We start from the raw sequence: 27,533 nt of genomic DNA on the forward strand, positions 1-27,533 counted from the left end.
GCCGGTGCGCAGTGGGTGGTGCTATGCGGAGTCTGTCGGTATGCACTCAGGAATTGGTCCAGCGCAGCTTCCGGATCTTTGTCATCGTTGACGGCGATGCGGAGCGCCCTGTTGAGAGTCCGCATGAGCCTCTCCACTTCGCCGTTTGCTTGCGGCCACAACGGTGTGATCTTGCGGTGTTTGATCCCCAGTCCATCCAGGTATGCCTGGAATTCTCTCCCTTGAAACGGGGGTCCGTTGTCCGATTTCACCTCCTCTGGGAGTCCCATTGTGGCAAAGATGTGGTCCAACGCTTTCTTGACTGGTCTGAATGCTGTGGAAGAGAGCAGTTCCACGACGGGGAATTTCGAAAAGGAGTCCACGACTACCAGCGTGTGTCGGCCGTCTGGGAAGCTCCCGAAGTCTATGCTCAGCTGAGTCCAGAAGTTGTCGCCGCTTCTTCGGTGATGACTGGGGCCGGAGCTGGATCTGACCCCGTGATGGTGCAGGCATGACAGGAGCGCACCATTTCATCCACCATGCGATCCATGGCTGGGAACCATACTTTGTTGCGTAGCCGGGCCTTTGTCTTGGCTGTTCCCTGGTGGCCCGTGTGGGCGATCGCGAGTGTCTGTTGTTGGAGGCTTGCAGGTACCACAATGAGATGCCCTCGCAGTATAATGCCTTCATCACCGACGCTCAACTCATGGCGAATCTGCCATAGCTGTTGTCGGGCATGGCTTATTTCCGGTCGAAGTCCTTGTGCTCCATCCAGAAACCGAGTCCAGCTTCCTGTTTCCAGGGCTTTCTTGACGCGGGTCAGAGTCTCATCTTCAGCGGTGGCTTCTCCGATCTCCGGCAGGGTGAGGGTCTCCGGGCAAGCGGCCATGGACACCATGTGGACGAATTCCTCCACCACTTGACCATCCGCCAGCGGGGTTGCTTTTCTGGTTACATCGGGGTGCCTGGACAGATAGTCTGCTGGATTGTGGGCGCCCGGCCGGAAGACCAGGGTGAAATTGTAGCCTTGTAGCTGGACGGCCCATCGTTCAATCCGCGGGGGGGCAAACCTGGAGGATCCAGTGAACAGGGGTAGGAGTGGCTTGTGGTCGGTTACGATGGTGAAAGGTTGGCCACAGAGATATAAGTGAAAGTGGTGGCAGGCCCACTTGATGGCTAGCGCCTCCCGCTCGATTTGAGCATACCGTGTTTCGGTGTCCGTGAGGGCCTTGCTCGCATATGCGACGGGCTTCCATTCATTCTGGCCGTACTCCTGCAGTAGAACTGCGCCGAGACCTACCGGGCTGGCGTCCACGACCAATTCGGTCTTCCTGCGCGGTTGGAAGTAGGCCATCGTGGCCTTGTCCAGAAGGCTCGCCTTGATTTCCTGGAAGGCCTGGTTCGCTGCGCTCGTCCATTCCCATTCTTGGTCCTGTCGTGTGAGTGCGCGAAGGGGCTCGGCCAGGTCGGCCAGGTTGGGTATGAATCGGCCACAGTACGTGGCCATCCCGAGGAAGCTCCTCACTTCGGTGGGGTTTCTGGGCGTGCTGGCATTCTGGATGGCTTCCGCCTTCTTTGGGTCAACCCGGAGCCCTTCGCGCGTGAATCGGTAGCCGAAGAAGTCTACTGCTTCCTGGTAGAATGAGCACTTCTCTCTGTGGAGGGTTAGTCCGTGTTCCTGTAGTCTTTGTAGGGTGGCCCTAAGATGTGCATGGTGTTCCTCCAGTGTGTTTGAGTAGATGAGAATGTCGTCGCTCAAGTTGATGACCCCACTCAGCCCGGACAGAACTTCCTTAATCGCGTTCTGAAACACCTCGGCCGCTGACGACACTCCGAAGCTGAGTCTTTTGTATCTCCGAAGTCCGACATGGGTGGAGAAAGTCGTGATATATCGGCTGCTTTGTTCAAGTTCTAACTGGTGGTACCCCGCGTTGAGGTCAACTTTAGAGAACCACTTCGCCCCATTGAGGTCAGCGACAATGTCGTCCATGGTGGGCGTGATGTGGCGCTCTCTTTTCACTGCTGTGTTTGGCAATCTCATGTCGACGCACAGTCTGATGGCGCCAGGCTGCTTGGGTTTGGGGGCTACCACCAGTGGGGACACCCAGGGAGTCGGTCCCGACACCTTCTCGATAACGTCAAGGTCTTCGAGCTTCTTCAGCTCTTCTTCCACCTGAGGGCGGAGGTTAAATGGCACTCTTCGGTGTCGCAGGGCGACAGGACGGATGGAAGTGTCTATGTGCAGTTTGACTTTCTTGCCCTTGAGCTTTCCGAGGCCACTGAAGAGCGCAGGGAACTCTTCAAGCATGTTATCGGCGTGTGACTGGTGGACTTGGTTGGCGAAGAAAACCAGTCCCAGATCCTCTGCTGTGTTGCAGCTGAGCAATGTACCTTTCTTCCCTTCGGTTATGTGGAACCGGGCTTCTGTCGTGTACTCACCATTGCGAATGGTGGTGCTGATGACGCCGCGTAGCGGCATGGGTTCTGTGCCCCCATAGGTGTATATCCGGGCGTTCGACGGGTTAAGAGTGGGTTTAGGCGACATTTGGTCATACTGGTCAGAGTCCATGACGTTCACGGAGGCTCCCGTGTCAATAAGTGCTCTGATTTCGGAGCCTTCCACGGATATCGTGCACATGGGCGGCGGCCTCTTCCGGGTGGCAATCCTGCTGACATAGGATACTACATACACCTCATCGTCCTCCTCGTCTTCATAATACGGCTTCCGGCCCTGGGCTTGCGTGTCTGGAGGCGGGTGTTCTTGCTCTAGTGATAGTTGTCTCACTCTGGATGTCGCCGACCGAGACCCATATCCGCCTCGCGACCTCTGTGCATTGGGCCTGTATCTTCCTCCTTGGCATACAGCGGCAAAATGATTGAGTCTGCCGCACTTCGAGCACGTCTTTCCTTTTGCGTTGCACACGGCGGTCGCTGCATGGTCTCCCCCACAGTAGGCACACTGAGCGTCCCGGGGTTGCCACTGTCGTGTTCTTCCGCTCGTCGGTCTTCTTTGTACTGTGTCAACGGTTTCCTCCTTGATGGGCGCCATTTTGGGCACGGCCTGCGGAGCTATGGGGGACCGTAGCGCCAGCTCCATTTCGTCTGCTCTGGAGTCCGACAGTTCGTGGGAGCGAGCGAGGACAAGAATGGCGTCCAAAGTGATGCCCGGTTGCCTGAGGATGAGCTTTCGGAGTAGTTTCGATTTGCAACCCACGATGATTTGGTCTCTGATTTCCTCACGCGGGTCGGCGAATGGGCAGCTGCTGGCCAGCCGGCGCAGCCTCGCATAATACATGTCCACGGATTCAGCCTCAGTCTGCCACGCCCGCTTGAACTTGAATTTCTCATAGTCGGTGTTCACCTGTGGGTCAAAGTGGGTATTCAGCGCGGCCACCGCCGCGTCATAGTCATCATCCTCACCGGTGTTCGGGAGAGACTCGAAGAGGTCGTATATTTCTGGGCCTCCATAGAGGATCAAGAGCGATCTCTTTACGGTGTCATCAGTTTCTCTGGTTCCCCTAAAGTATAGGTTTAGACGCCCCAGCCATGCCTTCCATCGCGGCGCCGCAGTTGCAGGGTCCGCAGTCTCGCTAAATGGCGGGATGGGGGCCACTCCGGTATGGGCATGACTGACCACGTGGGAATCCGCGTCTCGACGTGCAGGAAGGCCAGCGGGTCCTGGTACTGCAGCAGTCGTGGCTGGCGCAGTGGGGGCAGTTGTGGCAGGCGCTGTGGACGTGCCACCCATGGCGGGGTCGGACATCTTGGTGACCTCTCAGTGTGGGCAGAGGGACGCTCACGGGCATCGTCCATTGGAAATGGCGTGGACAGTCGTCGTTCGGCCCCCTTGCTTTGGATATCCCCAGGCGAGACAGCAGTAGCACTTGCCAGTGCTTGTTTATTTTCCAGGGCGTTATCTGGTGGAAGCGGCGTGGACGGCAGTTGACCAGCCGCCCTGCAGATGATTCCCCCAGGCGAGACAGCAGGTGCAGTTACCAATGCTTGTTTTCGTTTTTTTTTTTTTTCTTGTCTAACGTGCACCGGGCCGGAGCAGGCTGACACCTCGCGCAGATTGCAGTGCGGGAAGGCGGAGGGCCGGGCAGGCATTGGAGGCTCCGCGTGGCCGGGCCTCGGGGCTGACATGCAGCGTCTCCCCACTTCGCCCCTCCCCCGCCGGGGCAGCACGTCCAGGGACGCGCGTTTGCACCACGCGCACAACGGAGGGCGTGCCCCCCAGGCAGCAGCGTGCGTAGCGCGGGGGGGAGCCAGGCAGGGCCCGCGGGGGTGGTGACTCACCAGGCAGCTCCCGCCGGCTGAACACGCTCCGTCCCAGGAGGCGCGTGGGCGGGAGCTGACGTCGAGCAGGGGTGACAGGCCGGCAGACGGGCTCCGCGGCCGGAGGTGACGCCAGGTAGGCGCAGCGAGCAGCAGGGCAGGAGCGGGCAGCTCCAGGGGCAGCCAGGCACGCGCGGGGGCGGAACCGGCCTCGTCGCCAGTGTGGTGCGCGAGGTCCGGGCCTCGCGCAGGATATAATTAATTAAGTAACGGGACACACACACAGGTTGGAGGGTACGCCGGAAAGACCCCAAGCGGTCTACCGCGCTTTTATTATATACCTCGGGGCGTGCCCGTCCCGAGGGTGAAGGCGTGCATGTGTGTGTGTTGATACAATGTTGTTGAGAGGCCGGGTGGCTCTCTACATCGGGGTTTTGTCCAGTGGCAGCTTTGAGTCTTCTTAGAAAGCCCAGATGGTTAATATGCCTGCTGCAAAGAATGTCTACCATGCATTAAAAAAATACAGTATTTTGTTTTGTGCATAGCTGTGTCAGTTCCTGCTTTTGCCACAGAGCCTCTTTTGTTATTATGCAGTTCACAATTTCCAATCGCATTTCGCAAAGTGAGCTATGAACTGAAATCAAAGAGCTGCAAGCAAACTGCATGGTACAAGTTAGTAAGTTATGATTTTTCCCAGTCTTTTATTATCCCAATGCTGCTAAAATGGTTTGTTTAGGTAGAAATAACTCCTTATTATTAAAGTCAATGCTAACCCCTGTGTTATGTCCCGAATCCTGAGTTTGTGCTTCTCCAGACCAAACACTCCTACAAAATGCCTACCAGTATGGATGACTTGTGAATCCTACACCTTGTAGTCCCCTTTGCCTTATGAAACATTTTCTAGTCACTGATTTACAGACGTACGATTCATTGTCTCTGTATGTGTGTGATGTAAAGTGCTCCAACACCCTACAGTGGTATGAGAGGTTCTATGAAACAAATTAAATACTTTTGACAGTGGGGCTATGGAGAGATGAGAGGCACTGTTGGAGGGTAGTAGTGAGGGAACCAATGAAGATTGACAAAAGATTTTTGTATGCTGGTGCATAGTAAGGTCATTATTTCAATTCAATATATAATGACAAATGTGTTTTAAAATGCACCATTTCCCCCAAATTTTCTTGGGGGAGAGGCCCCCAATGCCCCCTTTGTAGTCGTTAGACTCATTCGCTGCACTTGGTGTGCACTGTATGGGGACTAGTCTGACAACATTTGCCAGAGCAGCTTTAAGTTTCCAGTCCAGCCTTGGCAGGAGTAGGAGCACCGGGTTGTGAAATAAAACCAAACAATGAAAAGTTAGTCACGAGATGCCGCACCAACCTTCCCATTAGGATTTTTCTAGTTTTGCAAATATTTTAATATACAAATACTAAAATCTTTAGTCATTTAAGTCTAGTCTTTGTTTGATGTGCACACGTGTGCTTTTTTCTTCGCATTACAGTTTTAATATTTGACATTTAAATAATGCAAATTGCCTAGGGGTCCCCGACTGCCAGTAGTGACTCAATGGGGGTCCTCAGGAGTGAAAAGTGTGGGAACCACTGGTATACAGTCTACACAAATATAAACAGCATATGCAGACCTTACACAGCGTGCATATCATAATCGGCATGTGAAGATGGACTTCACCAGGAGAGTGGCCAGCTTCCTGCAAAGCAAATGTTCACATCCACAAAACACAGTTTTTTTTTAACATTTACAGAAATAAAATGGTAAACTCATTGAGTATTTGCCTCTGCTAAATGTAACCCTTTGTTAGTTGGCCCCCATAACCTCTCCCTGTTGCACTATGTATCTTGATTATTGACAAAGATTTAGACAGTTAGCAGTATTACTGTGTATACCAATTTGTATCTCATTAACATTGAAAGTGGGTACAAATATTATTTTTCTCCCTACACAACTCTTGTTCCAAATGCTATGGGCTTATAATGTTGTTAGGTTTCAGAAATGCAATGGTTGCAGCAGGTGAGAGCTTGCTATATATTAGAAGGTGTACAGTCATAATATCGAGTCAATTATTTCGACTGGACAGAATATCGAGTAAAAAATATAGAATGGACATAATATCGACTAGACATAATATAGACAACAAAAATATCGACTAGAGAAAATTAATATCGAATAGAATGGACATAATATCGAATCAAAAATATAGAATGGACATAATATCGACTAGACATAATATAGACAACAAAAATATCGAATTTAAGGTAAGTTAATAATAATTTTTATTTTTTGTGTAATATAAGTCTGTAGCGGGTTGTGGGTTTATAGGGGAATAGGGTGGGAAGTAATTTAATTCTAATTAATTAAATATGTTAATTTATTTATTGATATATATTTAGAATTAATTGTTAATTAATTATTAATTGGTAATTAATTAAAATATAATTGGTAATTAATTATAATTGATTAATTGATAAATATTTTAATTTTAGTAATTTATTTTCTGTAGCGGGTTGTGGGTTTATAGGGGAATAGGGTGGGAAGTAATTTAATTATAATTAATTAAATATGTTAATTTATTTATTGATAATAATTTAGAATTAATTGTTAATTAATTATTAATTGGTAATTAATTAAAATATAATTGGTAATTAATTATAATTGATTAATTGATAAATATTTTAATTTTAGTAATTTATTTTCTGTAGCGGGTTGTGGGTTTATAGGGGAATAGGGTGGGAAGTAATTTAATTATAATTAATTAAATATGTTAATTTATTTATTGATATTTTAAAAAAATTAATTGTTAATTAATTATTAATTGGTAATTAATTAAAATATTATTGGTAATTAATTATAATTGATTAATTGATAAATATTTTAATTTTAGGGTTCAGGGTCAGTTTTCAGTTTTTGGGTAAAGGGGTATTTTTAGGGTTCAGGGTCAGTTTTCAGTTTTTGGGTAAAGGGGTATTTTTAGGGTTCAGGGTCAGTTTTCAGTTTTTGGGGTAAAGGGGTATTTTTAGGGTTCAGGGTCAGTTTTCAGTTTGTAGGTAAAGGGGTATTTTTAGGGTTCAGGGTCAGTTTTCAGTTTTTGGGTAAAGGGGTATTTTTAGGGTTCAGGGTCAGTTTTCAGTTTTTGGGGTAAAGGGGTATTTTTAGGGTTCAGGGTCAGTTTTCAGTTTGTAGGTAAAGGGGTATTTTTAGGGTTCAGGGTCAGTTTTCAGTTTTTGGGTAAAGGGGTATTTTTAGGGTTCAGGGTCAGTTTTCAGTTTTTGGGGTAAAGGGGTATTTTTAGGGTTCAGGGTCAGTTTTCAGTTTGTAGGTAAAGGGGTATTTTTAGGGTTCAGGGTCAGTTTTCAGTTTTTGGGTAAAGGGGTATTTTTAGGGTTCAGGGTCAGTTTTCAGTTTTCGGGTAAAGGGGTATTTTTAGGGTTCAGGGTCAGTTTTCAGTTTATGGGTAAAGGGGTATTTTTAGGGTTCAGGGTCAGTTTTGGGTTTTTGGGGTACAGGGGTACTTTGTAAAAATAAAGTAATATTACATTTAAATTACATTTATTTAATAAAATTAAATTATATTAAATTATATTATAATATTTTTTATTAATTTATATTCAAAAAATTATTATATACTTACCAATACTTATGTTGTAATGGTATGCGTTGTAAAGGTATATGCGTTGTAAAATCTTGCGTTGTAAATGTATGCGTTGTAAAAGTTTTTGCGTTGTAAAAGTTTTGTTGTAATGGTAGGCGTTGTAAAAGTATGCGTTGTAACGTCATACATCCCTGGAGTGGGAATAGTAATTTTAACCTCTACGCTATCCAGCGCTTTCCCTACTGTTGCACCCACTGGAGTGGGAGTAGTAAATTTTACCTCTACGCTATCCAACACTTTTGCTAATGTTGAACTCACTATAGTTGTAACAATAAATTTTAAACATTTTCTAAAATGTTATATATGTTTATTTAATAATATGTTTAAATATATATATATATATATATATATATATATATATATATATATATATATATATATATATATGTGTGTGTGTAATTTTTGGTGATATAATTTTTTTAATTATATAAATTATTTATTAAAATTATATTTTTTTAATAATTATTTCTAAGTTTATATTAAATATATTTATTACTATATTAGTTTTAACTTACTTTTAAGACATTTTAAAAAATCGATATTTTGACAGTCTATATTTTTGTAAGTCGATATTTTGGAGTCGATATTTTGGTACTTACCTGTTTGAAGATAGGGAGTCGATATTTTGTCAATCGATATTTTTGACTCGATATTTGTGTATCTCGATATTTGTGTCGTCGATATTATGTCAGTGATCCATATTAGAAACCAATGGGTTCTGAGAACAGGTCCATCTTCGAATTGATGTAAATTAGTCACTAAAACGGGCTGTATTTTCTTTAAACATAGTACTATTTTTTTTACATTGTTACTCATTTGTCTAGTTGGGGGGGGTCACTAAACGTGTTTGAGACGGGTGGGGGAGGGGCTCCCATTTCTTCTAATGGACTTTAGCTCCAGTATTCGGCTTAGCAATAGATTTTCTCCCCTGGCTCAGCTTGATGACCAGGACTGATTCACTGCCCCAGACAAGATTGTACCTGGTGTTGAAGTTGATTTTTCCCTCCCTCGTAGGTTTCTGAAGGTGGTCAGTTGGAATGTCACGGGGCATGGGACTTCGTTTTAGATGAGCAGTGTGGGAGGAAGTTAAGACGTAATGACATTGTCTGTCTACAGGAGACCTTGGCTGCTAAGGGGAGTGGATGCTAAGTGGATGGCTTTGCTACTTTTTATTAGTTAATGGGACACCCTGGAAACACGGTAGACCAAAGGAGGGTCCTGTGACCTTTGTGAATCTGGATTTGGGTTGTAAAATGGAGGGGGTCCCTTTCAACTCTTTAAACGTTTTATGTGTTCGTTTGATCTTTCTTAATATGTTATGGTTGTTAATGATAAATGTATATAATTCTGTTACAATGAGTAAAGCTCCTGTTACGGAACTTAGAAAGTTTTTAGAAGATTATTTCCTGGACCTGACTAAACATTCAGTGATTTTGTTATCAGGTGATTGTAATCAGCGTCCCTGCTCAATTTGTAATTATGATGTGGGTATGGATGTTCCTTCCTGTGTCTCTGATCAGGGGGCAATTTCACACACGGCAGGAGGAGTTGGTAAACAACCTGTTATCTGATTTTAATCTGGTCACTTTATTGGCCCGGGATGAGTTTAATTCTGTTGACTTAGTACCTACGTATAAGGGCGGAGGTTACAGTACAACTATTGATTTTATATTGGTGTCAGCGAGTCCTTTTCTCTCCTTCATCAAATTTGATATAGTTTGGGATGGCCGTAGTGAATATAATTGGTCGCTAGCTACTTTTTGCTGGGAAGATTCTAGGAGTGTTACTCCTTTTTTTTAGGTCTCGTAGAACCAACGCGCATGCGTTGTTTTTCGAGAGTATTGTAGGCAAAACAAACTCTTCAAACCAGCGAGGATTGTCCCCAATGCATGTGAGGTACTCAACTGCGACGCTTCTCCAGCGCGCGCTTGGCCTCACTTCTCAATCACACCCCATATGGTGTTCCCTCCCACTCGCTCGCACATAAAAGGCTGCTGCTCCCCCGCCAATGCGCTCCCGCTCCGCCCCCCACAGCAATGCCAAGAGCTTGTTTCTGTGGCTTGTTTTTTTCGTGCGTGCTTTCTATGTTCTGTTTTATCTCTCTGTCTTTGCCGGCCTTTTTTCCTCTCTTGCATCTTCTTCTGTTCTTTTTCTTTTCTTGGCTGCTCTCTCTCCATATATAGTATTCATTATTCTCTGATTGCCTCGGTTGTTCCTCCCGCAGTCTTTCCTTATCTCAACCCATCTTTCGTTGCATTACAGCTCCTCCCCGTTTCTTGCTCCCAAGTATAGCGCCGCGAGGGGCGAGCAGTGTGTTCTATATCAGTGTATACACTCACTCATTCCGTCGCACCCAGGCTCCCTCGCCCCTCCTTAACTCCCCGGACCACCCCCTACCCCCTCTCTTCACACTCCCCCTCTCGCTCTGCGGTAATAAGTGCTCTGATGAGCTCTCTGCCCCTCCAGAACACACAACGAGAGCTGCCTCCGAGGCTCTCCTTCAGACAGGAGCCGAGGCTGCAGCACAGACTCAAGGGCAGGGACAGGGGAGAGTGCACACAGCTGGAGTCAGACGAGCTGCACCACCCCACAGCGGGGGCTCCTGCATCACCATCCACAGACCTTCCCAGCCATCACCACTGGGTTGTTCAGCCTTCAAATGTTGGTAAAATTATGGGGATTTATAAAATACGGCAGCTTGTGCCACTCTCTCACTTCTCTTTCATTAATTCTCCCCTTCTGCTACACATACAGTTGCACACCCCTACCTCTTCCTTTTTGTCCATTTGGGCGCCCACTCTGTGTATCAGCCTTCCAATGTCGATAAATATTTCACTTTAGCCCAAACAAAGTTCTGGCGTACAGAAAATAATCACTTTCCCCTATAGGCAATGCATTTTTTAAAGCTGCGCCAGTTACTGCCCCATAGCAAGTGTATCTTTTTAAAAATTTGTACTCATCTGATTTCCCGCACATTCTGTAATTTCATTCTTCCTTATCATTCTTCAGTTTCCCTCATCTCTCTGTCTTCTTGTCTCATTACGGCCCTCAAAAACTCACTCGCCTCTCATTGTTGATCACCTTTAACTCCCTCTTTCTCTCTCCATTTATCGTGATAATTCTGTTTTCTCGTTTTCTCCATCTGTTTATCTTTCATTTTTCTGTGCGTTTATCTTTCATTCCTCCTTTTTTGTCCGTTTCGGCCTTTTTCGCTCTTTTCTTTGCTTTTATTATAAAAATAATCCATTTCAGTTTATTGTAGTATCCTTCTATTTATTTTTTTCAGCAGGGTGAATTGCAAATGTTAATTTCAAAATATGAAGATGCGGTGTTAGAAATTCCGAAATATAGGTACTTGGCAACATGCTCGAAGTGCACACCGCGCCAGTTAAGTGTGCAGACGAAAAGTTTTAGTGGATAGGTGAATGTATGGGTAGGTCAAACCTAATCTAGCACTCATGGCCTTTCAACTCGAGCCACGCTGCACCTCTACCCCTTCTGCCCTCCTGCTCTCCGGCCCTCCTGGGCCCTGATTGCTCCTGTATATTCTTCTTCTTTCAGTTTTAATTCTGCTCGCCCCTCCCCCACTGTATTCTTCCGAGGCTTCACGTTCCTTCCCTTTGCGTTGCTCTTTGTTCATGTTCTGCCCCCTCTCTACCTCCCTCTTGTTTTCCTCACAAGCTTGAAGGCAATCTGCTTCCCCGCCCCCCTGGTGTTTATGGCTTTTCTCGCTCGCTAATGCGTTTTTTTCCCCTCCCACCCTTCCTTTGATGTCCACTGCGCCTGGCCTCTGCCTGTCGCCTCTCCGTCCTTCACAGCCCCTCTCTGTCATGGAATCTCAAATTTGGGGACTACATCTTCAAAACAAGCCTGTTCATGTTGACACTTGCAAATTGAATCCTTTCTTTCTTTCCTTTCATCCTTTCTTTCCTTCCTTTCTTTCTTTCCCTCCTTTCTTGCCTTCCATTTCTTTCTTCCATTCCTTCCTTCCTTCCTTTCCTCCCTCCCTTTCATTCCTTTCTTTCTTTCCTTCCTCCCTTCATCCTTCTTTCTTTCTTTCTTCCCTTCCCTTCCACATTATCACTCAGCACCACCACAGCATCACTCAACACCACCACAGCACCACTCAGCACCACCACAGCACCACTCAGCACCACCACAGCATCACTCAGCGCCACCCCAGGATCACTCAGCGCCACTCCAGCATCACTCAGCATCATCACTCAGCGCTACCCCAGCATCACTCAGCGCTACCTCATCACTCAGCACCACCACAGCACCACTCAGCACCACCACAGCACCACTCAGCACCACCACAGCACCACTCAGCGCCACCACAGCATCACTCAGCACCACCACAGCACCACTCAGCGCCACCCCAGCATCACTCAGCACCACCACAGCACCACTTAGCATCACCACAGCACCACTCAGCATCACCACATCATCACTCAGCTCTACCCCATCATCACTCAGCGCTACCCCAGCATCACTCAGCACCACCACATTATCACTCAGCACCACCACATTATCACTCAGCACCACCACAGCACCACCATATTATCACTCAGCACCACCACATTATCACTCGGCACCACCACATTATCACTCAGCACCACCACATTATCAATCATCACCACAACAGTACCACTCAGAACAACCACAGCATCACTCTGTACCACCACAGCATCACACAGCAGCACCACAGCATCACTCTGCGCCACCACTGCATCACTCAGCACAAACACAGCATCAGTCAGCACCACCACAGCACAACTCAGCACCACCACAAAAGCACTCAGCACCACAAAGCACCACCACTGCATCACTCATGACCACCACAGCTTTAATCAGCACAACAACAGCATCACTCAGCACCACCACAGCACCACTCAGCACCACCACAGCATCACTCAGCACCACCACAGCACCACTCAGAACCACCACAGCACCACTCAGCACCACCAGAGCACCACTCAGCACAATCCCAGCATCACTCAACACCACCCAGCACCACCACAGCACCACTCACCACCACCACATTATCACTCAGCATACCACAGCATCACTCAGCACCACCACAGCATCACTCAGCACCAACACAGCACCACTGAGCACCAACACAGCATTAGTCAGCACCACCACAGCACAACTCAGCACCACCACAGCAACACTCAGCACTCTACCTTCCAACTCCACCCTCCAAATCCACCCTCCAACTCCACCCTCCAAATCCACCCTCGAACACCAACTCCACCCTCCACACTCCAAATCCACCATCCAACTCCAGCCTCAAAAATCAAAACCACACTCTTACTCCACCATACAAGTCCAAGTACACCCTCAAAGTCCACCCTTCAAACCCAAACCCACCCTTCAAGCCCAAATACACCCTTCAACCCCAACTACACACTGCAACTCAAAAACAACCTCCAAACCCAAATCCACCCTCCAAAACCAACATCAAAATCAACCGTCAAACACAACTGTCCAAGTCCACCCTCAAAATCCACCCTCCAAAGCCAGCATCAAAAACTTCCCTCCAGCTCCACTCTCCAACTACACCCTCCAACTACACCCTCCAACTCCACCCTCCAACTCCACCCTCCAACTCCACCCTCCAACTCCACCCTCCAACTCCATCCTCCAACTCCACCCTCAAAATCCACCCTCAAACTCCACCCTCCAAATCAACCTTCACTCGATCTATCGCCATACACACTCACTACACTACTACACCGCCCTCTCTCTACCACTATACGGCCCTCACTCACTCTACCGCCCTCACTCACTCTAACGCCTTCTATAATTCCATGTTCACTTCTCTTCTCCCGTACTGATCTGCTGCTCTCTTCCAGCGCCTCCTTCTTTAAGTCCCAGTTCTCTTCTACTGTGCAAATATGTTGCTGTCTTCCACCCCAACTCCTTCTTTAACTCACTGTTCTTTTCTGCGGTGCTAATCTGCTGCCTCTTCCACCCACCTCCTTCTCTAACTCCCTGTTCTCTTTTTTTCTCGCTCTGCTCATCTGCTGCTCTCTTCCACCACACCTCCTTCTTTCAGTCCCTGATCTCATCTCTTCTCCTATAATAATCTGATGCTCTCTTCCACTACCTCCTTCTCTAACTCCCTGTTCTCTTCTCCTGTGCTGAACTAATGTTCTCTTCCACCCGCATCATTCTTTAACTCCATGTTACCTTCTCCTGTGCGTACCTGCTGCTCTTGTCCACCCCAACTCCGTTAGCTTCTCTTCTCCTGTGCTAATCTACTGTTCTCTTTCAACATGCCTCCTTCTCTAAATCCCTGTTCTCTTTTCATGTGCACGTGTTTGCTTCTCTTGTGATGATATGTTCCTCTACTCCAACCACCTCCTTCTACAACTCCCTGTTCTATTCGCTTCTCCTATGCTGATCTGCTGCTCTCTTACACCCCACCTCCTTCTTTAACTCCATGGTCTCTTATCTTCTCCTGTGCTGAACTGCTGTGCTATTCAACCCACATACTTCTTTAACTACATGTTACCTTCTCCAGTGCTGACCTGCTGCTCTCGGACACCCAACATACTTCTTTCACTCCGTTCACTTTTCTTCACCTGTGATAATCTGCTGTTCTCTTTCAACCCGCATCCTTCTCTAACTCCCTGTTCTCTTCACCTGTGCTAATATGTTGTTCTCTTACACCCACTTCCTTCCTTAACTCCTGGTTCGCTTCACCTGTACTTATCTGCTGCTCTCTTCCACCCGCCTCCTTCTTTAAATCTGTTTTCTTATCCTGTACTGATTTGCTGTTACCTTCCACCAACTCATTCTCTAACTACCAGTTCTCTTCTTCCATGCAGATCTGCTGTTCTATTCCTCCCGCATCATTATCTAGCTCCCTGTTCTCTTCTCATGTTCTGATCTGCTGCTCTATTCCACCCCACCTCCTTCTTTAACTCCCTGTTCTCTTCTCCGGTGCTGATCTGCTGCTCTCTTCCACCGCCTCCTTCTCTAGCTCCCTGTTCTCTTCTCTTCTCCGGTGCCAACCTGCTGCTCTCTTCCACCCCACCTCCTTCTTTAACTCCCTGTTCTCTTCTCCTGTGCTGATCTGCTGCTCTCTTCCACCCGCCTCCTTCTTTAACTCCCTGTTCTCTTCTGCTGTGCTGATCTGCTGCTCTCTTCCACATACATCCTTCTCTAACCGCACACACATACATACAACCACACACACGACCCCACAACCACACACACCCACAACCACAACCACCCACAACCACATACACAAAACCAAGCCCACACACAACCACACACACACACAACAGCACACACACATCTATCGCCCTCACTCTATCTATCTGTCACCCTCACTATCGCCCTCACTCTATCTATCGCCCTCACTCTATCTATCGCCCTCTCTATCCATCTATCCATCTATCTATCTATCTATCTATCTATCTATCTATCTATCTATCTATCTATCTATCTATCTATCTATCTATCTGTCTCACTCTATCAATCTATCTATCTATCGCCCTCACTCTCTATCTATCTATCTATCTATCTATCTATCTATCTATCTATCTATCTATCTATCTATCTATCGGTCTCACTATGTCTATCTAACTATCACCCTCAGTCTATCTATCGCCCTCACTCTATCTATCTGTCGCCCTCACTCTATCAATGTATCTATTGCCTTCACTCTATCTATCGCCCTCACTCTCTATCTATCTATCTATCTATCTATCTATCTATCTATCAGCCTCACTCTATCTATCTATCTATCGCCCTCACTATCTATCGCCCTCACTCTACCTATCACCCTCACTCTACCTATCACTCTCACTCTATCTATCGCTCTCACTCTATCTATCGCTCTCACTCTATCTATCGCTCTCACTCTATCTATCGCTCCCACTCTATCTATCTAGCTATCTATCGCCCTCTATCTATCTATCACCCTCACTCTATCGCCCTCACTCTATTTATCGCCCTCACTCTATCTGTCTATCTATCACCCTCACTCTATCTGTCTATCTATCACCCTCACTCTATCTATCGCCATCACTATATCTATCGATCGCCCTCACTCTGTCTATCTATCTATCTATCACCCTCACTCTATCTATTGCCCTCCCTCTAACTATCTATCGCCTTCACTCTATCTATCGCACCACCATAGCATCAATTGTCGCCACCACAACATCACTCAGCACCACCCCAGCATCAATCTGTACAACCATTCAACAACAACTGGTTCAAATATGTTCTCTCAATGTTTCAAGCTTTATTACAAATGTCACAAAAAGTGGTTAGTATTTCACTTTTGTTCTTGGATTTTTGTCACAATAAAATACACTGAACATAATCTTCACAGAAGTTAATTACAAAAGTTTAAGCTATTGCTATTATAAATTACAATAACTTTTATTTAAGTATTAATTAATTGAAAAAATTAAAAGCCATTGTTATTTGTAATATCAATACAGCTAAGTGACGTAAATACAAAACATGTTGCATTACAAATGCTATAGGTGTCACATTTGCGAAAGTTATAACTATTGGCATTGTAAATGACAAAGCTATTAATTTATCTATTTACAAAACCAACACATAAATACAAAATTTGTCATTTACAAGACCAATAGCTCTAACTTTTCTAATGCGAGACCTATTGCATTGCAAATGCTTGTTTTATATAAGCATCCAGTTGTAACCACAGCTTAGGGCCGCAGTATCAGCTGGGCCAAGGTTATTCCTACTGTTTTTTTCAGAGTTTTGCTGCAGCATGTCACACTGACTTCTCTTTCTGATCATAATATTTTGGATTCTTTCCGTTGCCCCTGTTGTTCCGTTGTCTTCTTCTAGATCTCGTCCCTCTTCTCCTTGGTTTTCTTCCCTGCTTCGTGAGGAGAAGAGCTTATGTAAACAACTGGAACGCAAATGGAGAAAAAATTATGACCCTCTGGCTAAACGGGCCTATAAATCTGCCCTGAACAAATTCCATAAGCTGAAACGCTCTACGATGAGAGCTTATTTCTCCAATCTTATCCATCAGGCACAGAATTCCTCTAAAACTCTTTTTAATATCGTGAAAGACTTTGTCAATCCTCCTGCCACGAAAACCCAATGTATTCCAACGCAAGATCTTTGCAACGGACTTTCGGATTTTTTTCAGGACAAAATTATTAAACTCTCCTCTTCTTTTGATACTGTTGCACCCTGCCACCCCCCTGATACAACATGTCCCAGTCATAGCTCATTTAATCATTTTGATGAGCTTACCTCCGAACAAGCCTTGTCCTTGCTAGTTAAAGTTAAGTCCGGTTCTCCTTTGGACCCACTCCCTGCCAAAATCATGGGCAATCTTGCTCCTACTCTGGTTAAACCTCTCCTCACGATTTGGAACGCTTCTCTGTCGCGTGGTCAATTTCCCTCTGATTGGAAACAGGCCAGGCTAATCCCTTTTCTAAAAAAACCCGGTGCTGACCCTTTACAATTCACCAACTACCGGCCCATCTCACTTCTGCCTAAACCTGCTAAAGTCTTGGAGAAAGTGGTACAGACTCAGTTGGCCCAATATTTGGCATCCAATCAGCTGTTACACGAATCCCAGTCCGGCTTTAGAGCGGGTTACAGCACCGAGACTGCGTTGCTAGAGATCTCAGAAATTATTAGGGAATCAGTGGATAAGGGCGAGGAGGCCATGTTGGTCCTCCTCGACCTATCCGCTGCATTTGACACTGTATCCCATGACATACTAGCAACTCATTTACATCAGCTCGGGATCAGTGGCACAGTACTGGCCTGGATTAAGTCCTTTCTGTCGAACAGGTTCCAAAGGGTCACATTGCACCCATTTGAATCGGAGGATAAACCTCTTCTGTGCGGGGTGCCCCAGGGCTCTGCCCTCAGCCCTCTATTGTTCAACATCTACGTAGCTCCTCTTGCTAGGGTAGTTGAATCCTGGGGTGTCAGAGTGGTCTCCTATGCTGATGATACTCAGCTTATTTTTTCATTCAGAGGCCACTCTGACTCCCATTTTTCTAATTTTAGAAACTGCCTTGGCAATATCTGCACGTGGATGTCTGCTAACCACCTGGCGCTCAATGCCGAAAAAACTGAGGTTCTTTTCTTCGGTCAGAAATCTCCCCCGGCCAGCCTGTGGTGGCCCACTGTTCTGGATCCCCCTCCTAAGCCAGTGCAGGCTGCCCGCAACCTAGGCTTTACATTTGATAACACCTTGTCTGGTAAGTCCCAAGTCAACAAGGTTGCGGGGGCTTGCTTTGCGAAATTGCGCATGATCAGGAAGATATTCCCGTATCTTCCTCAATCTTCCCGCAAAACGGTGGTCCAGGCACTTATCACCACACATTTGGACTATGCTAACAGTCTGTATGCGGGTGCCCCCCAGTATTTGATTGATCGCCTGCAGATTGTCCAAAACGCCGCGGCTCGGCTTATTGGCAATATCCCTGCTCGCTCCTCAGTCAGAGCGTATAGAGATGAGCTTCACTGGCTCCCTATAGCTCGGCGTATTGATTTTAAGATCTTGACCTTGGCATTTCGTGCTATTCATGGAATAGGCCCGTCTTACCTGAGCATACGCCTTAAAATTTCATCTTCAGTTAGACATCTCAGATCTAACAGCCTTCGTTTACTGATCGTCCCAAGATTCAGACTTTCCAGGTGTGGCGGCAGAACTTTCACCGTCACGGCTGCCAAACTCTGGAATAGCTTACCTTTGGATCTTAGGTTCATTGAATCTGAGACGGTCTTCCGACGTAAACTCAAAACCTGGTTGTTTACTAATCGGTCATAATAGTGTCTGCTCCTTTTATTTCTTTTCTGTAGGATTTACTCCTGGTATCTTCTCTGGGTGGCATTCGGGTAATCTTAGCGCCGGGACACCTCCGTCGGAGGTAGCCGTGCGCTTTATAAGATTCAAAATAAATAAATAAATAAATATGTGTAATGTAGTGACAAAGCCCTTACTAGGGTGGCATCGGTTCCCCCTCCCATTGGTCATAAATGATTTGATAAAAGTTGTTCAAAGGATCATAAAGCTCTTTTGACAGCTTTGCACAATAAGCCACGAAGAAAGGAAGAGGTGAGAGTGGGCACAGCCTTGTATAATTCTGCCTGTGAGGAGCAGAACAATGTTCTTAAAAGGGAGGCCTGGGAGAACTTACTTATTGCATGTTCACTAAAGGATAGTTCGACTTCTTGGAAGGTGGTGAATCAGCCCCTTTTTAATCAGTAAAGTCTGCCCAATCTGGCTGAAACAGTCTCAGCTCATGCCTAGGCCACCTATTTTGAGTCTATTTATAATATGGAAGGATCGACTTTGTTTCCCACAAGGTTTCGAGAGAAGGGTGAGACATATTTTAGTTAGGAGGAGGTGAAAGGCTCAGATGGGGTTCCAGGGGATTTATATAAATCCTGTCCCAATCTTTGGGCCCCTTGCATGACCATGCACTTAAATGCTGCAGCCCGTGGACCTTTGCCCTTGTCATGGCAAAAATCTGTGATTGACCCTGTTTTTAGGTGTCGCCTGAGCCAGCACGCATGCGCTGCTCTACGAGGCTTCTAGTAAGGACTTCCAACTTGGACCACGCGCTTGTGCGTGTTTTTTTCTTTTTTTTGATCACACGCTATTGGCCTTTGTGTGCATCTTTCTAAGAAAGACAGCACGCAATTGGCCAAAGGCGGGTGCATGCCCTGCCTTCTCTCTCCCATGACCTAGGGAGCTCGGGAGCAAGCAGGGGTCCCGCACTGTGCCTGCTGCATTCTTTAAATTTTTTGCAGTTCGCGCACCACTTTACAGGCTTTTTTTGTTTTCTTTTCTTTTAGCGTCTTTGCAGTACGCATGCACCACTCGCTGGCTCACTGGCCCAACATTATCACAGGCTTGAAGCTTGAATGCTGTCAGTCTTGTCTGGTGTCTAAAGCCCCCACCCTTCCAAGAGCCCAATATGCAAGCCCAGTACCAGTGTAAAGTGCTGCAATACTTGCATCGAACCTGGACAGCATTGGACACCTGCCCTCCAGCCTGGCAGGCTCATCAGTAGTTTAATTCCCTTGAGCTGTAAACATCTGTTTCATTGCATGCATTAGGTTTAGATGTTACTCTGGAACAGCAATAACATCCTTCTTGGCGCCCACTCAGCCGTGCAATCCAAACAGAAGTTATTGTGTTTCCTCGCACACAGGCCACCCATCCTCTGACACGGGAGCTCCCCCTGAAAACAGGTGGGGGAGGGGCGCTTCTGAGAGGCTCTGCCAGGCTTCACAGGCGTTTATAAGCACCAAGCCTCAAAGTGACTCAAAACAAAGAACCTCACAGGAAAAGAGGAAAGTAACTGATGCTATTTAACAGCAGAACACAAGTATTGGTACACAAGTCGGGTATTGACAAGCCAGCGATTTTTTTGCAAACATTTACAACAGCCATTCAAAGTTTAAAATTATGAAAAGTGAAACTCTCCATTCTAAAGGTGCCAGGTAATGAATGGGTTGCATAAACATACAACATTGACCAAGCTCAAAAATACAGCAAAAAAAAGAAAAACTCACGAAATGCAAAAGGAGAATAACCCATGAGGCTTGGCACTTAAGTGGACTTTTTTTTTATTAAGTAGAAATGCATAAGCAGTCTGCCACACACAGTAAGACAGCCCCAAGTACACTCTTATAAGGTCCCAAAGGCTAGACCTATTGCCTATGCCAATGCTTGTTAGCTAAGGGAATAGAGCGGACCCGTTTGCTACAGGCCTATATCGTTAGTGTACGCTGAATTTAAAATAATTGACCAGGTCCTGCGCAATTGATTACCAGCCTGAGCAGATGAGCATGTTATCTTGTCTGTTATACAATATGGATTTAGGACTAGGTGGGGGACGGTGGAGCAGAATGTGAACTTATATTTGCTTATCAACAAATATACGAAAGCCGAAAAGGGGCCTATTTACTTGCCCTTCATAGACCTCAGCACAGCTTTTGATACTGTTAACAGAGCTAAGCTCTGGGCCATGCTGGAGTTCATGGGGATTGTGAAGTCCCTTGTCACTTTTTCGCATAATTTGCGAGAGGGGCTTACGGCCTCTGTGACGTATGGCCCCAATGAGGAGTGCACAATATACTTTAAGCTGAGTAGGGGAGTCTTTCAACAGAGTTGTACATAGTAAAGGTGATTTTGTAAGACACTTGGAACGAACTCACATCAAGCTGACCATTGATATTTATAAAGCAAAATGTATCCCTAGAGTTATCTTTAGGTGTGAGATCTGGGGACACAAGTCTTGTGCCTCTATTCAGGTAGCAAAAAATAATTTTTGGAGGCGTGGGTGAAAGATCCCTCAAAGCGTCCCTTTTAAGATTGTCCATGAGGAATTGGGTTTATATTTTAGATTTAATTGAAATCCGCCCACTGCCTCTATGGCTCTCAGTTTGGTTGAAAGGTGAACTTAACTTTAATAGAGATATTGTGAGGGATCGTATTTGTCTGGAATGGTAGCATTGTTGTATACCATGGTTGTATTATATCATGCACACCTTGAGCGACCTTACCAGTCCTGATCCTTTTTTTGATCCAGATTGTATTTGCAAAGCAGACATCATGTGGGTCAAATGGGCATTTTACTCCAAGGCATGTGCGAAAAGGGAAGTCCTTGCATTGATCAAGCGCTCACTGACCCATTATTCCATGGTCAAATCAATGAATAATATTGGATTTTATTTGACCCTAGATATGCCCTGCCTTCATAGAAGACTTCTGACCTATTTCAGATTGAATATGTTCCCTCAGCTTTTGTGAGGATGGTATACACTTGCGATTTGGCTTCTATTCCGGTCACTCAGCAAGTTATTTTCATTTGTCCCAAATATAAAACACTTAGGCCCAGATGTAGGTAAAACTTATTTACCGATTCTTAATTACCGAATTTTACCGATTCGGTAATTAAGAATCGGTAAATAAGAAGTGGGGGTATGTAGGAACATCCAGATGTTCCATTTACCGAATCGTTAAGAATCGGTATTTACCGATTCGGTAAATACCGACCGGTAATGCTCCATTCATTCCTATGGGCTTTGAAGCCCATAGGAATGAATGGGGCATTACCGGTCGGTATTTACAGATTCGGTAAATACCGATTTTGACAAGGGTGCAGGGGGTGTCACTTTGACACCCTCTAGCACCCCCACAAAAGGTTCGGGGGCCATATGGCAGGCATACCTGCCCTAAGGGCAGGTCTGCCTGTCATATGGCACAGGTGTGCATGCACACATGTGCATGCACACCTGAATCGGTATTTTAACATCAAATACAATTTGATGGTAAAATACCGATTTTGTAGGCCTTGTGGGACTCAGAAGAGTCCCACCTACATATCAATGTTACCGATTCGGTAAATATACCGGTCGGTAAATTTACCGACTGGTATATTTACCGAATCGGTAAAATTACCGATTTTCCCTGTTTACCTGCCCCCTACATATCAAATGCCAAATACCGGTCGGTAACGGCCGAATTCGGCCGTTACCGACCGGTAAAACCCTACCTACATCTGGCCCTTAGATATAATTTTATTCGCCCACTTTTCCTGTCAATTAATTTTACTGAAGTGTAGCCTGCCTTACTGTTTCTGAAATGTTTGTCCACTCCAAATGTAGGTTTTTATTTATCATGGTTTTTATCTGTTTTTTAAAGTCCGTTTTTGGAGCTGTACTGTCTGATTTGTGATCCAATTTTATTGCTTACTTTTTTATGTCAAAATGAATTGCATGATTTTATGTACTTCTATGATTTGCATTGTTCAAATCAAATAAAGTGATACGTTTGACTTGTCTATCTTTTTTTCTTTACAGTTACTGGGGACGACATTCCATTCCGAAGACACCGTTCTGGCGACGATTTAAGCTTAATGTTGTGAACGAGGATAGATGAACAGATTGAAACGCACAGATTTTGCAGCACAAAACAAGAAATAGGAGAGTTTATACTTATATTATAAAATATGCATTACACATGGTGCAGAGAGCACTTTGTAAAGGAGTTGGGGTCAAAATTAAGATCGGTAAAAAAATAGTCATTTGTCTTCATATCTATAGTAAAATTATTTAAAATGCAATAAAGTAGGTACAGGCTCAATTCACAAGTACATACCTGGTAATCATGAAAACACATTAGAAATTTCAAATGAACAATGAATCCAGATTTTCAGTTGATAATACACTATAAAAAAATAATTTGGCAGTCTAACTTTTGTAGCATGTGGTGCACTAAATCCTGAATATACACCCTTTTTCAGATACACACTACTGCTGTTATAGTTTCCTAAATCTGTTTTAGGAACTATTTTATTTATATGGATTTTAATGTACAAGCATACCAAACTTGGGCTACAAGCAAAAGCTCCTTGGCCCTTAATAACATAGCTATAACACATTGATCCATGGTTACTAAAACATACATAAAACAAATTATTATTCTTGTTATTTGGCATTCATATCTCCCACAATCTACCATTGGTGTGGCATGAGAGCACTTTCAGTAGTCAGGCGAAGTATTTCCAGAGTTGTCATGACTCAATGGGATCCGGTTAAGGCTGTGGAAATATGCAGTCAGTAGGTTCATGGTAGTGTGTCTTTTAGGCAACTTTCTCAACTTTTGAGACTTTAGTCAGGCCAAAATAATGTACATTACATATTTTCATTTTGAACACAGTTTATGTATAGTTTGCAAAATAACACTATGAACATTTCGTTATATACAAAACATAAATTGGTATTACAGTTCGATAAGAAGAGGGCACACCTGATTTTAGCTAACACCTTCTAAAAATTTCCCACACAGCTCTCGCCAGTTAATAATTGCATTAGATCATTTTGGTGAACTTTCCTCCTCAGGTAACTAACACTGCATAAAAGTGCTATTATTTTATTTCCCATAATACCATGCGTTTAACACGTTTAAAGATCCTAGCCTGCGTTCCCCGTTTATAATCCAGTGCGCATTCCAGTTTTTCATAGCTCAGAGTGCTTTTGAAGCCAAGTCCATATTGTGTTAAGAAAGCATGAGAGGAGGGCTTTGTATTCTAATCCAGATAGTTCGAATTGGCATAATATTCATACTATAATTACATAGTACTATGCATACAATGATTATTCGCAGAACGTAAATAGGTCCGCTGTCCTCAACTAATCTTTTAATGCAATTTTACAGCTGGCCTTTAAAGCCTCGATGGAGGTCTTATTCTCTAAAAAGGAATCTCTACATTGTAAAACAGAAAGCAACAACATGTTAAAAAAAAGCATTGGCAAAGCCAGGAGGACTGACCTTGCTGTACACCATCGACAAGCAACAAGGAGCATGGGGGAGGGAGGGAATTTTTGCTGGTGAGGGAAAACACACATAATCAGGAACATGAGGGAGACAGCAACAAGGAGTGTGGATGGGAGTGGAGGAAAGCTGAAAAACACATGCATTCTTATATAGTGCTTAAGCAAAAAGAAAAAAGGTAGTTACATAAACATGAGCAGTGGAATGATAGAGGCCACCAAGTGAGAGAGATGGTAAAGAAACTTTGCTCCAGGGGTAAAGGAGGGGCAAGAAAAGCCATTAAATAAGACGTAAGCAAATGAGTGTCAATAAAACCAACCAAAGCTAAGCTATAGGTGGGCAGTAAGCTTCTGGAGGTTCTTTGTAAGTCCACAATAGGTCTTTTGAAACCCAATCAGACGTCTGGCATGCTCGACTTACAAAGTAGGAGATATGCACATGTGCTTGTACTACAATTCTATCTTTCTCATGAGAGTGTAGCTAACAAGCACACTGAAATCTAACAGACATTGTAGTGTGAGTATACATTTATCATTGATTAAAAAAATGTGGAAATAAACTAGTTACAAATGCATTTTTCCACCAACCAAAAAGATATGGGTAACTACCAAGAAGATAAGAAACTATAAATCTGAACAAATACAGACAGAGGTTCTATAAAATAAACAGCATAAACCCAGGGGCACTAAATATAAAATACTGCTTTTTATACCACACTCAGTGGTGGTGGCCTAGTTTCTTAGTGCTCTCTATTTCTGACAGCTAATGGGACCATCATATTATTCTACGTCCTTTACTGTTATGGATCAGGCTGTGGCGTGTACCCGAGTTGCAAGTATATAGAGATGGGCTCATAGAAATCATGGAGCTTGATAGCTTCAATGTGATACCCTGGATTAAACATGTTAAATTCTGGCTTACCCTACTAGGTCTAACGCATTACTGGGAACATCCAGATTTACTTCCACCTCATTCAAAATCTATGGTAAAAAAGTGCTTTTGGACGTACATTACGGATATGACCAAAAACGCTTTATCTAGTGGGTCACTTGTAATAAGGTTTCTTACCTTTAAAAATGATCCATTCTTCGAGACCTTTTTGGATGAAATAGAACCACCTCTAGCAAAGACCTTATTTTTGAAATTCAGATATGGTAATCTCCATATCGGTTCAACATTGGCGCGTTGGTCTGGCGGTGTAAACTCGGCAAACCATGTAGAAGATGAATTATGTACCATGTGTGGATGTAATCAAAAAGAAAATGAGCTACATATCCTCTTCTTCTGCCCAGCATATGCACAGGCTAGAAGGAGATGGATTAAACCAATATGCTTAACATTAGGTGTAAGATCATGTTCACATGCACTAAGGATTCTTTTGACTAACACTAGCCAACCTATTGTATTTAGTGTCAGCAGATTCTTGCATAGTATTTTTTTCCAACGAAGAAAATTGGGTTATAAATTGTAAAAAGCAGAAATGTTAAAATCATTGCCTATTAATAACAGAGGGATAATTGATTAAACATTATTTTTGCTGTCCCTACCTGTTCCTACTAGATTGAATAGTTTTTACGAATGTTTTAAACTTTTTGGTCTTTATCTTAGAATCGACATGAAAATTGAATGAATTTATATGGCAAGTTGTGTATTTTAAAAGAAATGTTTTATTGTATTTATGTAATTGTTCTTTTATGGTATTCATGCCGAAATAAAGATTTATCAGATCAGATCAGACAGCTAATGAACTCAAAGGTTAAATATAGAACATGATTTGACCAGGAAGGCACAATTTGACCAAATGGTGAGCCAGGATTCGAACGACGAGGCCATGGCAAACAACTGCATAACAACTAAATGCACTTGTTCTCTTTTGCGGTCAAGAAAAATTATCATTGAGGAGCCCTGTAAAAGTTCCTCTAGAACTCAGGATTCTCCAATGTCGGTCCTGGAGGGCCAGATGTTTAGCGTATCTACATTTAGGTCCAGGACCGACATTGGAGAACCCTGAATGGAGACTGCAGGTGTAACATCAAGTAACTTCTTGATGTGGACTACATATCTATATAGACACTCTCCATAGAGCGCATCTCTCAAGTTTTAAGATCTCTAAAATGGCTCTCAATTAATTTTTTTTAAAGTGCATTTTCAGCATGTCTTGCATCACACTCAGTGTCCTCCATCACAATACACCTTCCTATTTACCATTGAAACTGAAAATTCTCGGAAAACACTAAAACTCTAGGAACAAAGAAATGCTTGCCAACTCAGGAAACAACCATTAACCAGTACTTCTCAGAAGCTGCACCAACATTTGGACCACCATCCCTCTAGCACTATTAACAACAACTTAGTCCAGGGCCTTCATTAGGGAATGAAAGAGCTGAGCACTGCACTCCACAATAAAGGAGGCACCTTCCAGATGCGCATTGATTTTGAAGGTCAGACCTGTATGAGAATGATATAAAGAACACATCCTCCTGTTATGTTTTGTTACTGTAATACCACTCCCTCTACTGAGGATATGGAAAATATGTTTATGTCTATATGTATGCAAGCCTTCATGTTCCTATTAATCTAATTGTTATAATAAATGTCAATACCTTTCTGCTCTTGGTATTAAGCTGATTGTTAGCATGGAAGGACCCCAGCTCGTTGTGATGTTTAGCTTTTATATGTTTATCCATCTCCTTCTTTATAAAGTGCTATATTGTCATGATTGATATGGTCCATGCTATATAAATTAAGTTAAAAAAAAGTAACAAAAACGTATTTCCTGCCTAATAACATTCAAGCAAATGGTGAAGGGTGTCAGTTTATAAATTTGAAAATCAGTTCTGCACAGATTTGATTATAAAGGCTTCTAACTTTAACGTCACACCCAAATGTCCACACAACATACAAATTCAACTGGTAATAAACAAGACACTTGACCTTTTTTCCCTTAAACACGTGCAAAGTTATTTCTTTATTCACATGATCCTGGCATCTCTGCTAGTGTGTGCTTCGAGGTTGTTGACATATAGAGAAAAAGGTAAAAAATGTGAGCTCTACAATGCTCAGTATCTATAAGGTGTTCCACCTGCTGACGGACCTGAAAGAGCAGCTGGAAAAGCAGAACACTAAGGAGAGCAACATGGGCGCGTGGGTAGTGGATAAGACAGGGAAAAGCAGTGCATAGGAGTAATGTGGGAGAGAAGCAGGTTGAAGAAAGGAACAAGGAGCACTGCACAAGAGAGAACAACTCTTGAGAGAGTACAACACAGAGTGCAGGCACAAGGGGAGAAGTACATG

General features: G+C 44.3%; 1 protein-coding gene across 2 annotated transcripts in view; it reads left to right on the forward strand.

The window, feature by feature from the left end:
* Positions 1-27,188, forward strand: part of XAF1 (XIAP associated factor 1) — a 179,237-nt gene extending 152,049 nt beyond the window's left edge. For both annotated transcript variants that reach the window (XM_078671591.1, XM_078671592.1), the window contains exon 8: positions 22,766-27,188. The gene's annotated coding sequence lies outside the window, so the exon portion shown is untranslated. The remainder of the gene's footprint in view (positions 1-22,765) is intronic.
* Positions 27,189-27,533: the final 345 nt, after the last annotated feature.

The sequence above is a fragment of the Lissotriton helveticus genome, chromosome 12, assembly GCF_964261635.1.
Source record: "Lissotriton helveticus chromosome 12, aLisHel1.1, whole genome shotgun sequence".
Classification (NCBI taxonomy): Eukaryota; Metazoa; Chordata; class Amphibia; order Caudata; family Salamandridae; genus Lissotriton; species Lissotriton helveticus.